Source organism: Chiloscyllium punctatum, chromosome 49, assembly GCF_047496795.1.
Source record: "Chiloscyllium punctatum isolate Juve2018m chromosome 49, sChiPun1.3, whole genome shotgun sequence".
Classification (NCBI taxonomy): Eukaryota; Metazoa; Chordata; class Chondrichthyes; order Orectolobiformes; family Hemiscylliidae; genus Chiloscyllium; species Chiloscyllium punctatum.
The window spans coordinates 44,950,894-44,969,642 of record NC_092787.1 but is presented as its reverse complement, the minus strand read 5'-3'; the positions used below and the strand labels follow the sequence as shown (position 1 = coordinate 44,969,642).

Below are 18,749 nucleotides of genomic sequence, written 5' to 3'. Positions count from 1 at the left end.
TCTCCTTTTAGGTTCTCAACTGACCCTTCTCTCCTTTAACAACTGTGATTTTACATGTCTATGAAGACTTTGGGATTCTCTTTTAAGTTAACCACCAAACTTTCTCATATTCTCTCTTTGCCTTATTTAGATTTTCTCTTTGGTCTTATCAATCTTACAATTGTCATTTGCGTCTTTGTTACCTGATATAATTTGAAAGGATTCCTGGCTTCTTATGATTCCCTTCAGCAATGTTACATTTTCTTATATCAGCTCATCTCGTAAATCCCTTAGTGTGATAAAATTGTGTTCTCATCACTCATCTGTCATCAAATCTCAACAGCTCCAGCCAAGCCCAGATTGTGTTTTCATACTCTTGTCTATTTTAGAATTTAATTAAATTGGGAATTAAAACAATGCAACGATCTCATGATGGGCCTCAGTCCACAAGGGCACATGTATAGTGACGGTGCACTTGATGAGTGTTATGGGTTGAGGACTTCTGCAGATAATTCTCTCATACTCTGTGCCAAGGCCACACCCGTTGTGTATGCGTGCTCTCGACACATTGTATTTGGCAACACTCTGTAGTACAGGCTGAAACAGAAGCCTGTGGTTTCTTAGCAAAATTGACTCCAGCCTTCTCCTATTTCCCTGGTATCTGGAAAGTGAAAGGATAAACATTTGATCAGGTTGTAAAGAGGATTTTAGTTTTCATCACTTGGTGCTACACTGCTGATAGCAGAACGGACATATGGCACGTACCCACCTGATCTGACAGGACTGGAAAGGAAGAGTGCTCAAGGACAGCTTATCGGCCATTGCAAGTTCCTAACCACTCACCACCAGACCATCACCAATAGAATCCCTGTATGTCATAAAATATAAATAGGGGTTGATACAAGAAAAATGCAAACTGAAACAGAAAATTAAGACCACCTGGTTAGCGAACACTTAGCCTATACTTCCTCAACTCAGAAGAGTACGTGTAAAACAAAGTTTGAAAGAAGTCTGATAGAAGAATTAACAGAGAGCTCTCCAACAGTGGCTTATTTCAGAAATCCACTTGCCGTCAAAAAGAATGAATTGCAGTGTAATGCACATCCAAAAAAAAATCAAGTTAATTTCTCAACAAATTAATCAATTTAAAAACATGGGGTTTTTGATGTAATAACAAAAATAATCACAAATTTACCAAGTAACAGAAGTGGTGAATGGGATATTTTAAAATTTACAACTGGCATACTATTCCCACATTACAATGTCCTCCTTCATTGTAACCACCTGCGCCTGGATCTCCTGTACTATTGTGGCAGTTGCCCTGCTCCATTCCCTCAGTCACAATTGCCACATGCTACAGGAAGTTCCATCACATTAAATATGACATATTGTATCAAACAACAGCATTGAGGTACACACTACATTGTTGTGAAAGACATTGAGTATTTCTGAAAAGAGGTGCATTTTGTCAAAACTTTTCATCTTGCACTCATCAGGATATTTTGCAAGAATATAAATTAAAGGAGAAAACAGTTACACTGCATGAGAGGAGAATGTTGATTGGTCAGCAAATGGGCCCAGATTGGGCAGCATGATGGCTCTGTGGTTAGCACTGCTGCCTCATAGCCCCAGGCACCCGGGTTCAGTTCCAGCCTCAGGCGACTGTCTGTGTGGAGTTTGCATATTCTCCTGTGTCTGTGTGGGTTATCTCCAGGTGCACCAATTTCCTCCCACAATCCAAATATGTGCAGGTCAGGTAAATTTACCAGAGTGTTCTGGGATGTGTAGGTTAGGGGTGAATGTAGAGTTAATGGGGTAGAGGAATGGGTCTGGGTGGGCTACTCTTCAGAGGGTCAGTGTGGACTTGTTGGGCCAAATGGCCTGTTTCCACACTGTAGGGATTCTATGACTACCATGGAGAATGTACCAGTAATGCTGACTGACAGTCAACAATTAGTCTTTGGTAAATCTTAAACAAAGCAGGTTAACTCTGAGTGATCAGGGCATTGCCCAAAGAAATAAAATGGTGTGGGTGGCACAGTGGTTAGCACTGCTGCCTCACAGCGCCAGAGACCCGGGTTCAATTCCCGCCTCAGGCGACTGACTGTGTGGAGTTTGCACATTCTTCCCATGTCTGCATGGGTTTCCTCCGGGTGCTTCGGTTTCCTCCCACAATCCAAAAATGTGCAGGTCAGGTGAATTGGCTACGCTAAATTGCCCGTAGTGTTAGGTGCAGGGGTAAATGTAGGGGAATGGGTCTGGGTGGGTGCGCTTTGGCGGGTCGGTGTGGACTTGTTGGGCCGAAGGGCCTGTTTCCACACTGTAAGGAATCTAATCTAATCTAAAAATAATGGCAAGATAGTTCTCAGCTGAAACAGGTGCAGTGTTTATACAAGTGTTTCACTTGGGTGTGCTGGATACCACATACATTAATATATAGGACCCTGTTCTTTGTAGACAGAAATGTCCTGTTAGGGTCTGTACTGCAACATGATTATGAAGGGACCTAGCTGATGGGTCTATCTTCTTTGAGACAGAGTTGTTCTGCACTTCCCCACCCAAGTCTCTTTAATATCATTCACATTGGATGGAGCTGAATGTAATCCTCAGCATTAACCATTCCCTTACTCAACAGAATTCAATGGTCTTAATTGGTCTTGCCACGGTGATGGTAACTAGTTCTGAAACTAGATGGATTCCATCACGAATTGTCAAATTTAGTGCGAATATAATCTCTTCATATTCATAGATTTTCAAGCTTTACAATACAAGAGGCTGTGCCATGCAACTGGTACTGGGGGCCTAAGGTTGATATCAGCGCACACCTCTATATTCTTCTTATCTGGGCATTTTTTGCATGCGGGAGGCAAGGTCAGAGAACACATGATAACAAATTTAAAGTATTTGGAGGACATTCCTGGTTAAAGGAAACAACCTGAAGAAATTCCATAGAATGCCTACAGTATGGAAACAGGCAAGACTACACCAACCTTCTGAAGGGCATCCCACTCAGACTCAACTCTCTACTCTATTCCTGTAACTCTATATTTCCCATGGCCAATCCACCTAATCTACACATCCCTGGACACCACGGGCAATTTAGCGTGGCCAATCCACCTAACCTACATATCCCTGGACATTACGGGCAATTTAGCATGGCCAATCCACCTAACTTGCACATCTCTGGACTGTGGGAGGAAACAAGAGCACCCAGAGGAAACCCATACAGACACAGGGAGAGCGTGCAAATACAGCATACAAGAGTCACCCAAGGCTAGAATTGAACCCAGGTCACTGGTGCTATGAGGTAGCAGTGCTAACCACTAAGCCACCATAGCAATAAAATAAACAATTTGGGGGGAAAAGAAACAAAGGCCTGAACCTAAATGTTAAAGACAAAATGATAAGAGTTTAAAGAGAACACAGAATAGTGAAAAAATGAAAGTCAACAATGAGGACTTGTTAGTAGTCACCTCCTTTCCCACCTGCCCAGTAATGTGCATGATCAATTGAATAATATGAAATAAATGTGACATAGGATCGGATGGCCAAACAAGCAATAACTGCACTGGCTAATGTTGAGAAAGTTAAACCTATCAGGAAAACAACTCAGCTTAAAGCATTTATCTTTCCTATTTTCTCTTTTGGTTCAAAATGTTGGACCATGAAGAAGACAGGCATGAAAAAGATCAGTTATTTTGCACTTTGATGTTTCTGAAGGATGCTCAGGGTGAAATGGACCAATAGATATACAAACAAAATAAACAGATTGCTACATAGGATTATAAAAAATAACAACTGGGGTAGGCCATTCGGCCCTTCGAGCCTGCTCTGCCATTCAATATGATCATGGCTGATCATCTAACTCAGGACCCTGTTCCTCCTTCTCCCAATACCCTTTGATCCCTAAAGCCTGAAGAACTATATTATCCCCTTCTTGTAAATATTCAATGTTTTGGCCTCAACCATTTTCTGCTATCAATGGTAGACAGGTGGAAGTTAAATATTTTGGGTATGCAGCATTATATAAAAGATGACATCACAAGGAATGGTGGATGGAAAACATAATGTAGCTAGGCAGAAATCCAGTAGAGCGATAACATTATGAAACTAATGGGATTGATTTTCATGAGTGCATAGGGAGTGACACAAGATCAATGCACCTGGAGGAGGCAAGTGGGGGCACGTTGCCACAGCAACTTGGCCTCCAATGTTATCAGCCAAATTGAGGACAGGATGACACACAAGTACAGCACGTTTGACCAAGGATTGGATGTATAAAAATCAACAGCAGCTTGTGAACAGGAAGTCTGAAAATGATGAATGATCTGTGAATAAACATTTGATTTTTTTTTCCGTGTAATGTCCACTTGGCCATCCGCTTCCAATCAACTTGAATGTATATCCCCAAGACTTTCAAGGGTTTCACTTCCACCAGAATTTAATTGCTTAAATTTATGTGCTCATGTCTACCACTCTCTACTTGCATGGGATTACAAATAGCAGCATTAAACTGCTTACTGTTTTCCTCACAGCCTTCATTGACAGTTTTTGGAACCTCACTGACCACATCCCACTGCCCAGACTGTTATATCATTATTGTATTTCCAGTATTTGAGACCAGAAACAGTGGGAGTTTCACAAATAGAACTTGGGAAAAGAAAGGGATGTAAGATTAAAATTAGGGTCAGATTCTTAATGGGGAATGTCAGGGAACACTTTTTCACACAAAGAATATCAGAAATCTAGAACTCCTTTTTCCTCTAAAAAGTTGTTGTGGTTGGGGGTAAATTGAAAAGTTAAAAGCCAGGATTAATTACCTTTTTTTTCTCTAGCAAAGATTTAAGACCTATTGAACAATAGGAAGAAAAAGGAATGAGATTCTGAAAGGAGAATATAGGAAGTTATGCAGGAATTTAAAAAGGAGGTTCTTGATGGTATTCATATCTGGATTATTCCCCACACCATGATCTAGTGAGGGTAGGAATAAAAGGATAGAGCAGATGGATGCATGGCCGAGGAGCTGGTGCAGGGGAGAAGGATTCACATTTTTGGATCATTGGAATCTCTTCTGGGGTAGAAGTGACCTGTACAAGAAAGACAGATTGCACCTAAATTGGAAGGGGACTAATATACTGGCAGGGAGATTTGCTAGAGCTTCTCGGCAGGATTTAAACTAGTAAGGTGGGGAGGGATCCAGGAAGATAGTGAGGAAGGAGATCAGTCTGAAACTGGTACAGTTGGGAAAAGGAGCAAGTCAAACAGGCAGGGCAGGCAGGAACCACACTTATTTCAGATGTAATGGGGAAGGCAGATGAAGTCAGGACATGGTTAGGTACATGGGATTAGAATATCATAGCAATTATAGAGACATGGCTCAGGGATGGACAGGACTGGCAGCTTAATGTTCTAGGATACAAATGTTACAGGATGGACAGAAAGGGAGGCAAGAGAGGAGGGGAGTAGCATTTTTGATAAGGTATAGCATTACAGGTGTCCTTAGGGAGGATGTTCCTGGGAATACGTCCAGGGAAATTACTTAGGTGGAACTGAGAATTAAGAAAGGGATGATCACCTTATTGCGATTGTACAATACGCTCCCCAATAGTCAGCAGGAAATTTAGAAACAAATTTGTAAGGAGATCTCAGTTATCTGTAAGAATCATAGCATGGTAATAGAAGAGGATTTTAACTTTCTAAACACAGACTGGGACTGCCATAGTATTAAGGGTTTAAATGGAGAGGAATTTGTTAAGTGTGTACAAGAAAATTTTCTGATTCAGCATGTGAATGTACCTACTAGAGAGGGTGCAAAACTTGATCTACTCTTGGGAAATAAGGCAGGGCAGATGACTGAGGTCTCAATGGGGAAGCACTTTGAGGCCAGCAACCATAATTCTACTCATTTTAAAATAGTGATGGAAAAGGATAGACCGGATCTAAAAGTTGAAGTTCTAAATTGAAGGAGGGCCAGTTTTGATGATATCAGGCAAGAACTTTCAAAAGTTCATTGGGGTCAGATGTTCACAGGTAAAGGGACGGCTGGAAAATGGGAAGCGTTCAGAAATGAGATATTGAAAATCCAGAGAAAGTATATTCCTGTCAGGGTGAAAGGAAAGGCTGGTAGGTATAGGGAATGCTGGATGAAGAAAGAAATTGAGGGTTTGGTGAAGAAAAAGAAGCAAGTATATGTCTGGTATAGACAGCAGAGATCAAGTAACTCCTCAGAAGAGTATAAAGGCAGTAGGTGTATACTTAAGAGGGAAATCAGGAGAGCAAAAAGGGAACATGAGATAGCTTTGTCAAATAGTGTTAAGGAGAATCTAAAGGGATTTTACAAATATATTAAGGACAAAAGGGTAACTCGGGAGAAAGTAGGGCCTCTCAAAGATCAGCAAGGCAGCCTATGTGTGGAACCATAGGAGATGGGGGAGACACTAAATGATTATTTTGTATCAGTGTTTACTGTGGAAAAGGACGTGGAAAATATGTCACGTGGGAAAATAGATGGTGACATCTTTAAGAATGGCCATATTATAGAGGAGGAGGAGGTGCTGGATGTCTTAAAGCTGGTTAAATCCCCAGGACCTGATCAGGTATATGCGCAAATTCTGTGGGAAGCTAGGGAAGTGATTGCTGGGCCCCTTCTGAGATATTTGGATCATCGATAGTCACAGCCTGAGGTGCTGGATGACTGGAGGTTGGCTGCTTAAGAAGGGTGGTAAAGAAAAGCCAGGGAACTAGAGACCGGTGAACCCGACATCGGTGGTGGTCAAGTTTTTTTTTAGATTACTTACAGTGTGGAAACAAGCCCTTCGGCCCAACAAGTCCACACCGCCCCGCCGAAGCGCAACCCACCCATACCCCTACATCTACCCCTTACCTAACACTACGGGCAATTTAGCATGGCCAATTCACCTGACCTGCACATCTTTGGACTGTGGGAGGAAACCGGAGCACCCGGAGGAAACCCACGCAGACACGGGGAGAACGTGCAAACTCCACACAGTCAGTCGCCTGAGGCGGGAATTGAACCCGGGTCTCTGGTGCTGTGAGGCAGCAGTGCTAACCACTGTGCCACCGTGTTGGAGGGAATCCTGAGGGGCAGGATTTACATGAATTCAGATAGGCAAGGACTGTTTAGGGATAGTCAACATGGCTTTGTGTGTAGGGAATCATGTCTCACTAACTTGATTGAGTTTTTTGAAGTGGCAACAAAGAGGGTTGATGAGGGCAGAGTGGTGGATGTGATCTATATGGACTTCAGTAAGGCGTTCAATAAGGTTCCTCATGATAGATTGGTTAGCAAGTTTAGATCACATGGAATAAAGGGAGAACTAGCCACTTGGATATAGAACTGGCTCAAAGGTAAAAGACAGAGGGTGGTATTGGAGGGCTGCTTTGCAGACTGGAGGCCTGTGACCAGTGGTATGCCACAAGGATCGGTGCTGGGTCCTCTGCTTTTTGTCATTTATATAAATGATTTGGATATGAACATAGGAGGTATAGTTAGTAAGTTTGCAGATGGCACCAGAATTGGAGGTGCATGGAAGTAGGTTATCACAGAATACAACTGGATCTTGATCAAATGGACCAATGAGCCAAGGAGTGGCAGATGGAGTTTAATTTAGATAATTGTGAGGTGCTGCTTTTTAGAAAGGCAAATTAAGGCAGGACTTATACATTTAATGGTAAGGTCCTGGGGAGTATTGCTGAACAAAGAGACCTTGGAGTATAGGTTCATAGCTCCTTTAAAGTGGAGTTGCAGGTAGATAGGATAGTGAAGAAAATGTTTGGTATGCTTTCCCTTATTGGAGAGAGCGTTGAGTATCGGAGTTGGGAGGCCATGTTGTACAGGACATTGGTTAGGCCACTTTTGGAATATTGTGTGCAATTCTTCTCTCCGGAAGGATGTCGTGAAACTTGAAAGGGTTCAAAAAAAGATTTCCAAAGATGTTGCCAGGGTTGGAGGATTTGAGCTATAGGGAGAGGCTGAAAAGGCTGGGGCTGTTTTCCCTGGAGTGTTGGAGGCTGAGGAGTGACCTTATAGAGGTTTATAAAATCATGAGGGACATGGATAGGGTAAATAGGCAAAGTCTTTCCCCTGGGGTGGGGGAGTCCAGAATTAGAGGGCAAAGGTTTAGCGTGAAAGGGTAAAGATATAAAAGGGACCTAAGGGGCAACTTTTTCATGCAAAGGGTAGTGCTTGACATTTAAATTACAGCATTTAAAAGGCATCTGGATGTGAATAGGTAGGGTTTAGAGGGATATGGGCCAAGTGCTGGCAAAGGGACTAGATTGATTTAGGATATCTGGCCAGCACGGCAGAGTTAGATTGAAGATTCTGTTTCCATGCTGTACATCTCTACAACTGTATAAGTGGGAGATTGAGTTCAGAAACAAATTAGCCATGACCTGAAAGATTTTAGCCTCCAATCCTTTCTTCCTAGACCTCATTGTCACACACATACCCTGTGTACCTTGAGGCAGTGCAAGCCTTTCCTGTTGAGGTGATTTTATATGGGTTCATTTACCACCCCATATCCTGGGAAATCTATCATCACCATAAGACTCCATGTGCTTACCTCTCTGCGACCTTACAGTGATTAGTTCACCAGTTCCTCTCTAAAGTGCTCCAGAGACCTAATGCATGATACTTACTGTGGCTTGGTTAATATATCAGAGAATGCATAAATTCAGTTGGTGTCATAAATGCTGAGACTGTCACATCTTCAAGAAATACTCATGAATTTACCAAGCATGACTTACCTTTAGAAAATTTATGTGCACTATCCTTATCAACACAAGAGACATTTTATGCTTTAAGTACTTAAAAAAATTCAGAGAAGTTTAGCAGAGACCATGACCTCAATTTTTCAATCAATTTCGGTTTATTTTGTGTGAGAAAACTCACTGAATGTATTCTCAATAATGTAGTATAAGGTGTCTATTTGTTTTATACTATTGCACAGCAGTTTTACGTCTCTTTCAATATTTGTCTGCATTGAAATTGACTGCAACTTATTTTACAATATTGCAGCAAATCCAATATTCCAACAGCATTAGATTAATTCTGACAGGATGTTACCGATCAATAAGAGTCCAGCACCAGGGGGTACAGCTTAAGGATACAGGGTAGGCCATTTTGGAGTGAGATTAAGAGAAATTTCTTTGCCCAGAGACTGGTGAGCCTGTGAAATTCTCTGTCACAGAAAGCTGTAATGCTCTCACAAAGGAGTTAGGTACAGTTCTTAGGGTTAAAAGGGTCAAAGTGGATAGGGAGAAAGCTAGAACAGGGTACTGTTCAGGACACTGAGTTGGATGATCAGCCAGGGTAATGTTGAATGACAACGGCCAGATGGCTTCCCCTTCTCCGATTCACAAGTAACTGATTAATCCTTTTCTCCTTTCCTGAACGTAGGTATTAATGGGTCACCTAAAAGATATGAACACACAAAAATGAAGAACATGATAACTAATCCATCAAGCTGCCTTAGATAGTTGGGATCATTTCTATACCATCACACAGATATTCTCAAACTATCCAGAGTCAGTTGATCTCCACAGAGAGAAAAAGATCATAGGACAACTGCAGTGATATCATTGGGAAATTTGATCTCCAATTCCTTCAAACAGTTATGGTGTTGGACTGGGGTGGACAAAGCTAGATATCGCACAACACCTGATGAAGGAGCAGTGCTCCAAAAGCTAGTGCTTCCAAATCAACCTGTTGGACTATAACCTGGTGTTGTGTTGCTTTCCAACTTCAAACAATTAGACCTAGTTCAGGAGACCCTGACTTACAACTCAAGCTGTAAACCTTTCATACAAAGTAAACAAATGTGGATTGAAAAATTGAGGTCAGGGCCTCTGCTAAAACTTCTCTGACATTTAGTCAAGTATTTAAATCATAAAATATCTCTTGTCAGCAGAATTTGGCACCCAGACTAGTGATCTCACTCGGAGTTTCCATAGAAAGGTAGCAATAGATTTGCGTGGGACCTGCAATGGGTGTGAGAGGGTGTAGTTTATTTGGCTGGGCATGAGTAGCATCATGTGACTGTTACACAACATCCCAGGCATTTTCAGCTCTCTAATAATTGGGATCCCTGCCATCAGACTACAGCACAATGCAAAACAAATAATAAAAACTTGATAATAGTAACAGAGCTGCTGCTACACGATATTTATCCAGCTGCAGTACCTTTCTGTCATACTGGACAGTTCAGTATTTATCTCTCTGTCACGAATGTAGGCTGTTGGGCAAACAATGTACCAGGTGTGTAGATATGAAGCATTTGGCACACAACAGCAACTACAGTGAATGAAAGGGAATCATACCTCGTCCTTGATGTTTATTGTATTTAGGAATGAAAGAAATGAAGTCAATTAGCTCATCCATCTGACATATCATTTACAGCTTGAACTGTCACTGCATAATGTTAAAAATCACACAACACCAAGTTATAGAACAGCAATCTAGGTTTGTTCAATATATTGTATCAGTTGTACAACATTATGATCTTTTGCTGATAAATTCTGTGTCCTATGATCCTGCCCCACTAGCTACCTGACGAAGGAGCAGTGCTTCGAAAGCTAGTGCTTCCAAATAAACCTGTTGGACTATAACCTGGTGTTGTGTGATCTTTAACTTTGTCCACCCCAGTCCAACATTGGCTTTTCCACATCATAGCAAAGACACACACACAGTGAGTACGTGAGGGAAGCAGAGAAGCATCGGTGACAATTCCCCCTAAGCTGCAAAATAAAAGAGTACGACCTCCAGCATGTCAGTGCAGCATTAAAACCGGCAGGCAATCTGACTATATGTGATGACCAAGTGACACCAAATTTAAAATACATGACCGGACTCAATGTCCATTTAATCGCCAGCATTTCTGATCAGCCTTCAACAATTTCTGACGAGAGGTCCATTTTTTAAAATGGTTTTTAATGCTCATTGTCATTGCTTTAATTTCACTTGCTGTGGAATAGAGAGGCTGGGTACTTATCTGGAAAGCAAACGTGAAAGTGAAATGAGTTGATTGCTCAGTTTGTTCAATGGGTAGTTAGTTAGGGTACTTTATGTCTATTTGCACAAAGCCACTCATTTTTTTTTCCCACAGCTGTGTGTCCAGAGCAAGCCATCTAACCTGAATAAAGAAATGTTTTCATCTTACATTCAACAGATCGTGGTCTGCTGTGGTCGATAAGGCTGAAGAAGACTTGTCCTATGTCCAGGTTATTTTTGCAACAAAAGATGCTCAGATCTGGTCAGGCTGCTTACCTGTCAACCAATCCCAGAACAGGAGGAACAGACTGAGCTTTCATTTGCCTCCGCCCTTACAGCCTAACCTCCTACTTTATGGACAGCGTTACAACAACAGATTAAATCCCCTGAAATACAGACTTTTAAAAACTTTTTAATTTCAAAATGTGTTATTTTTTTAAAGGGGGCTGCTGCAGAAAAAAAACCCCATCGGTATAAACTCAGCAATCACCTGGCAAAGTTCTGTGTGAAGCCCATAGAGTTTTGTACCTCTTAATGTGTCAGGGAAACTTCAAATAGGACAAGTTTCAACAATAAGATAGGGAGGGAGCTGATTATCCCTCCCCTCTGAGCAGAAAGTCACCTCTTGCAGATGTGTCTGTTTTACACTTCAGTAATTATAAATAAATAGGGATTAAAATATGGTTGGAACACAAGGATGTGTGTATTTTTGGCTGGATGTCCTAGTGTGGGGACTGAGTACTATACGGATCACATTTTTGAGAACAGCCATTTTAAATACCCTTGCTCTAAGATTAGATTAGATAAAAAGAGGGAATATAATCTAATCTAATCTAAAACAAAAGGTAAGGCTCTCTCTCTTGCTCAATATGAATGCTCTAATTTGGTCACTGTGAAAGGAAGCAGAACAACAGAATCGCAGCCGACCGAGGGATGGATAAGTAACCAAGGGCAGTCAGTACACCTTCCTCACTAAGAAGCATAACAAGTTGGGGTATCTCATCTGGACCCATAACTAATTGCGCAATCTCCTCTGATGTGATTACAGCAAGGACTCCACAGTGTGACAATAATTTTAAAAGTTTTCATTTAGTGCCATTACCTGAGCAATAAATAATGCAAGCCACAAGGAAGAACTGATTTTTGTTTCTTTAAAACAGTGCCTTCAGGTTTTTTATATTAATCAGGAAAGCAGGTGTGGCCTCAGTTTAACAGCTCATTTGAAAGACAGTAGGGCAGAATGTTAGGCAATGTGACAGGCCTGGTAATATAAGTAAAAAAACAATAACTGCAGATGCTAGAAACCAAATACTGGATTAGTGGTGCTGGAAGAGCACAGCAGTTCAGGCAGCATCCAACGAGCAGCAAAATCGACGTTTTCGGGCAAAAGCCCTTCATCAGGAATCAAGGCAGTGAGACTGAAGTGTGGAGAGATAAGCTAGAGCAGAGTGGGGGTGGGGAAAGAGTAGCATAGAGTACAATGGGTGAGTGGGGGAGGAGATGAAAGTGATAGGTCAAGGAGGAGAGGGTGGAGTGGATAGGTGGAAAAGGAGATAGGCAGGTCAGACAAGTCCGGACAAGTCAAGGAGACAGTGCTGAGCTGGAAGTTTGAATCTAGGATGAGGTGGGGGAAGGGGAAATGAGGTAGCTGTTGAAGTCCACATTGATGCCCTGGGGTTGAAGTGTTCCGAGGCGGAAGATGAGGCATTCTTCCTCCAGGCGTCTGGTGGTGAGGGAGCGGCGGTGAAGGAGACCCAGGACCTCCATGTCCTCGGCAGAGTGGGAGGGGGAGTTGAAATGTTGGGCCACGGGGCGGTTTGGTTGATTGGTGCGGGTGTCCCGGAGACATTCCCTAAAGCGCTCTGCTAGGAGGCGTCCAGTCTCCATAATGTAGAGGAGACCACATTGGGAGCAACGGATACAATAAATGATATTAGTGGATGTGCAGGTAAAACTTTGATGGATGTGGAAGGCTCCTTTAGGGCCTTGAATAGAGGTGAGGGAGGTGGTGTGGGCACAGGTTTTACAGTTCCTGCGGTGGCAGGGGAAAGTGCCAGAATGGGAGGGTGGGTCGTAGGGGGGTGTGGACCTGACCAGGTAGTCGCGGAGGGAACGGTCTTTGCGGAAGGCGGAAAGGGTGGGGAGGGAAATATATCCCTGGTGGTGGGGTCTTTTTGGAGGTGGCGGATATGTCGGCGGATGATTTGGTTTATGCGAAGGTTTGTAGGGTGGAAGGTGAGCACCAGGGGCATTCTGTCCTTGTTACGGTTGGAGGGGTGGGGTCTGAGGGCGGAGCTGCAGGATGTGGATGAGATGCGTTGGAGGGCATCTTTAACCACGTGGGAAGGGAAATTGCGGTCTCTAAAGAAGGAGGCCATCTGGTGTGTTCTACGGTGCAACTGGTCCTCCTGGGAGCAGATACGGCAGAGGCAGAGAAATTGGGAATACGGGATGGCATTTTTGCAAGAGATAGGGTGGGAAGAGGTGTAATCCAGGTAGCTATGGGAGTCGGTGGATTTGTAAAAAACGTCAGTGTCAAGTCGGTCGTCACTAATGGAGATGGAGAGGTCCAGGAAGGGGAGCGAGGTGTCAGAGATGGTCCAGGTAAATTTAAGGTCAGGGTGGAATGCGTTGGTGAAGTTGATGAATTGCTCAACCTCCTCGCGGGAGCACGAGGTGGCGCCAATACAGTCATCAATGTAGCGGAGGAAGAGGTGGGGAGTGGTGCCGGTGTAATTACGGAAGATCAACTGCTCTACATAGCCAACAAAGAGACAGGCATAGCTGGGGCCTATACGTGTGCCCATGGCTACGCCTTTGGTCTGGAGGAAGTGGGAGGATTCAAAGGAGAAATTGTTAAGGGTGAGGACCAGTTCGGCCAAACGAATGAGAGTGTCAGTGGAAGGGTACTGTTGGGGACGTCTGGAGAAGAAAAAACGGGGGGCTTGGAGGCCCTGGTCATGGCGGATGGAGGTGTAGAGGTATTGGATATCCATGGTGAAGATGAAGCATTGGGGGCCAGGGAAACAGAAGTCTTGGTGGAGGTGGAGGGCGTGGGTGGTGTCTCGAACGTATGTGGGGAGTTCCTGGACTAGGGGGGATAGGACAGTGTCGAGGTAGGTAGAGATGAGTTCAGTGGGGCAGGAGCATGCTGAGACAATGGGTCGGCCAGGGTGGTCAGGCTTGTGGATCTTGGGAAGGAGGTAGAACCGGACAGTGCGGGGTTCCCGGACTATGAGGTTAAAAACTGTGGGTGGGAGATCTCCTGACGTGATGAGGTCCTGTATGGTCTGGGAGATGATGGTTTGGTGATGGGGGGTGGGGTCATGGTCGAGGGGGCAGTAGGAAGAGGTGTCCTCGAGTTGGCGTTTAGCTTCAGTGGTGTAGAGGTCAGTGTGCCAGACTACCACTGCGCCCCCTTTATCCGCTGGCTTGATGGTGAGGTTGGGATTAGAGCAGATCCTCACAACGCGCAGCCCTCCAATCCCTCTGCTCTAATCCCAACCTGGCCGACCCATTGTCTCAGCATGCTCCTGCCCCACTGAACTCATCTCTACCTACCTCGACACTGTCCTATCCCCCCTAGTCCAGGAACTCCCCACATACGTTCGAGACACCACCTACGCCCTCCACCTCCTCCAAGACTTCTGTTTCCCTGGCCCCCAATGCTTCATCTTCACCATGGATATCCAATCCCTCTACACCTCCATTCGCCATGACCAGGGCCTCCAAACCCTCCGTTTTTTCTTCTCCAGACGTCCCCAACAGTACCCTTCCACTGACACTCTCATTCGTTTGGCCGAACTGGTCCTCACCCTTAACAATTTCTCCTTTGAATCCTCCCACTTCCTCCAGACCAAAGGCGTAGCCATGGGCACACGTATAGGCCCCAGCTATGCCTGTCTCTTTGTTGGCTATGTAGAGCAGTTGATCTTCCGTAATTACACCGGCACCACTCCCCACCTCTTCCTCCGCTACATTGATGACTGCATTGGCGCCACCTCGTGCTCCTGCGAGGAGGTTGAGCAATTCATCAACTTCTCCAACGCATTCCACCCTGACCTTAAATTTACCTGGACCATCTCTGACACCTCGCTCCCCTTCCTGGACCTCTCCATCTCCATTAGTGATGACCGACTTGACACTGATGTTTTTTACAAACCCACCGACTCCCATAGCTACCTGGATTACACCTCTTCCCACCCTATCTCTTGCAAAAATGCCATCCCGTATTCCCAATTTCTCTGCCTCCGCCGTATCTGCTCCCAGGAGGACCAGTTCCACCATAGAATACACCAGATGGCCTCCTTCTTTAGAGACCGCAATTTCCCTTCCCACGTGGTTAAAGATGCCCTTCAACGCACCTCGTCCACATCCTGCAGCTCCGCCCTCAGACCCCACCCCTCCAACCGTAACAAGGACAGAATGCCCCTGGTGCTCACCTTCCACCCTATAAACCTTCGCATAAACCAAATCATCCGCCGACATTTCCACCACCTCCAAAAAGACCCTACCACCAGGGATATATTTCCCTCCCCACCCCTTTCCGCCTTCCGCAAAGACCGTTCCCTCTGTGACTACCTGGTCAGGTCCACACCCCCCTACGACCCACCCTCCCATTCTGGCACTTTCCCCTGCCACCGCAGGAACTGTAAAACCTGTGCCCACACCACCTCCCTCACCTCTATCCAAGGCCCTAAAGGAGCCTTCCACATCCATCAAAGTTTTACCTGCACATCCACTAATATCATTTATTGTATCCGTTGCTCCCGATGTGGTCTCCTCTACATTGGGGAGACTGGGCGCCTCCTAGCAGAGCGCTTTAGGGAACGTCTCCGGGACACCCGCACCAATCAACCAAACCGCCCCGTGGCCCAACATTTCAACTCCCCCTCCCATTCTGACAAGGACATGGAGGTCCTGGGCCTCCTTCACCGCCGCTCCCTCACCACCAGACGCCTGGAGGAAGAACGCCTCATCTTCCGCCTCGGAACACTTCAACCCCAGGGCATCAATGTGGACTTCAACAGCTTCCTGTTTCCCCTTCCCCCATCTCATCCTAGTTTCAAACTTCCAGCTCAGCACTGTCTCCTTGACTTGTCCGGACTTGTCTGACCTGCCTATCTCCTTTTCCACCTATCCACTCCACCCTCTCCTCCTTGACCTATCACCTTCATCTCCTCCCCCACTCACCCATTGTACTCTATGCTACTCTCTCCCCACCCCCACTCTGCTCTAGCTTATCTCTCCACACTTCAGTCTCACTGCCTTTATTCCTGATGAAGGGCTTTTGCCCGAAAACGTCGATTTCGCTGCTCGTTGCATGCTGCCTGAACTGCTGTGCTCTTCCAGCACAACTAATCCAGGCCTGGTAATATAGCTGGGCAAGGCATCAATATGGAAAGTCGAAATAAGAACCTTAGCCTCCTGACAGACGGAAAGTGAGACACTTGTGCTCTATTAAGATCCAGTTCCTACCATTGCTGGAATTTATTTCCTTGTCAGGAGATCCCCCCCACCCCCGGCATAACAGGAGACTGCCACAAACACCCTCATCACCTTCCCACAGGCTTTGGGGAGATGAGGAGGATTGAGTGCTCAAATGATGGGTGCTCCAAAATCCATAGATAATGTGCATTCTATAGCAATGGGTCTGTTGATGAACCACAGGCACGCAGCTCAACTATCGAAACCCATCTGCCTGATGTGCATTGCCCAGAACTGGATGCTCTGTACCAGATGTGGACTTAACAAAGTTACAATTAGACAACAGATTCACCTCTTCATATTTCAGCTCTCATGGGAAAACACTCAAATTCCATTAGCTTTTTAAGTAATTGTTTTGTGATTGTCTTTATTGATTTTCTGTCCTGGGACCCCTATAAGTCTCTGCCCCTCCACAGTTTCAATCCTCTGACTTTTGGGAAATCTTCTGATTTATATTTCTTAGGTCCAAAGTTAATGGTTCAATACTTCCTCACTCTGGTCTTCATCTTGCATTTTCACATTTGCTTTATTTATCACCGCTGTTTGTAACTTTCTGCCATCGACATGATTTGCTGCACAACTTGGCTATTCAGCAAACTCAGATATACTTCTCCGTAACCTTTATCGCTGGACCTGAGGCAGGGCTGCAGCCTAAAAACTCAATTCACTGTGGATGGTTGTGTTAGCAGCTAGTCGCTTAGGGTTAGGAGCTGAGATGGGGGGAGGGGGCTTGGTACAGAGGCTAGAAAATGGGATAACCTGGGATATCAGAGTAGAATCACACTCTCCCTCACTTCCATGGCAGAGGGAGTTTTTTTTTTGACTGCAACCCATATGTTTTCATTGCCCGTTTACAATCAGCCTGACGTCAACTCTGCTGCACAGGGTGAACCGGGACATGGTCCAGAAGAGTTTGTGTGCTGTTATTTGAATGAGGTAATCTGATGAGAAAATGAGTGAAGGGACTGGGTTCAAATGCTTTATTTTGCACTGGGCTTGGTGACCTGCAGTGATGTATAAAATCAGCGCACAGGGAGAGTCAGTGTGTGCAAATTATGTGAGGGGAGCCAATGTTCCAGATGAGAACCATTAAAAACCAGCTGGGGGTAAAGAATATAGATGAGGTCCCGTCTGATCGATGTTATGACCCTCTCTCAGCCTCCAAAAGATAGAGTTCAAAGATTTTCATGCTGCCGTTTGTGCCTAAATTGTTCACTTAGTTTAACAACGACCACATGCGAAAGATCCCAAAATCAGCAAAAGTGATTGTTAGGACGTGATGGCCTAGTTTTATCACTAGACTATTCACCCAGAGACCCTAGACATGATCCAGGGGCCCAAATTTGAATCTCTGCCATGGCAATTCATGGAATTTGAATTTTTTTTTAAAAATGGCATTAAGAGTCTAATGATGACCATGAAACCACTGTCAACTGTTGAGGGAAAATCCATCTGGTTTACTAACATCCTTTAGGAAAGAAAGCTACCATCTGGGCAGTTAGAGACGTGCAATAAATGCTGGCCCAGGCAGTGATGTAGTCAATGAATGTGAAGTTATTTTCCCAAATATTGTGGTTGTTGTCAGGCTATCCTATCCTTGTCAAAGTGGTGCATGTTTTGCTCTCACAATTGTTAATCATAAGTTAATTGTGTCCAATTATATGAAAGTGGAGGACCTTCATTAGGATTTCATTTGAATGCATAAGTTGTGGCACAGATACAGTGTTCCTACCTCTGGGTTAGAAGTCTGGGTTTAAGTGGATGGCACAGTGGTTCAGTGGTTAGCACTGCTGCCTCACAACGCCAGGGACCTGGGTTCAATTCCAGCCTCGGGCAACTGACTGTGGGGAGTTTGCATGTTCTCCCTGTGTCTGCATGGGTTTCCTCCCACAATCCAAAGTTGTGCAGGTTAGGTGAATTGGTCATGCTAAATTGCTCATTGTGTTCAGGGATGTGTAGATTAGAGGTAAATAAGAGTAATACAGGAGGAGAATGGGTCTTGTTGGGATACTCTTGGGAGGGTCAGGGTGGACTTGCTGAGCCGAAGGGCCTGTTTCCACACAGTAGGAATTCTATAAGGACTCATAGCTGAAAATGTGTTGCTGGAAAAGCGCAGCAGGTCAGGCAGCATCCAAGGAGCAGGAGAATCGACGTTTTGGGCATGAGCCCTTCTTCAGGAAAGGGCCTGAAGAAGGCCTTCAGATTCCTGAAGAAGGGCTCATGCCCGAAACGTCGATTCTCCTGCTCCTTGGATGCTGCCTGACCTGCTGCG

The 18,749-nt window shown here is 44.7% G+C and overlaps 1 long non-coding RNA gene across 1 annotated transcript in view; it reads left to right on the top strand.

Moving 5' to 3' along the window:
* Positions 1-11,602, top strand: part of LOC140469424 (uncharacterized) — a 29,224-nt gene extending 17,622 nt beyond the window's left edge. The window contains exon 3 of the long non-coding RNA XR_011956102.1: positions 11,169-11,602. This is a non-coding gene — a long non-coding RNA (uncharacterized lncRNA). The remainder of the gene's footprint in view (positions 1-11,168) is intronic.
* The last annotated feature ends 7,147 nt before the right edge of the window (positions 11,603-18,749 follow it).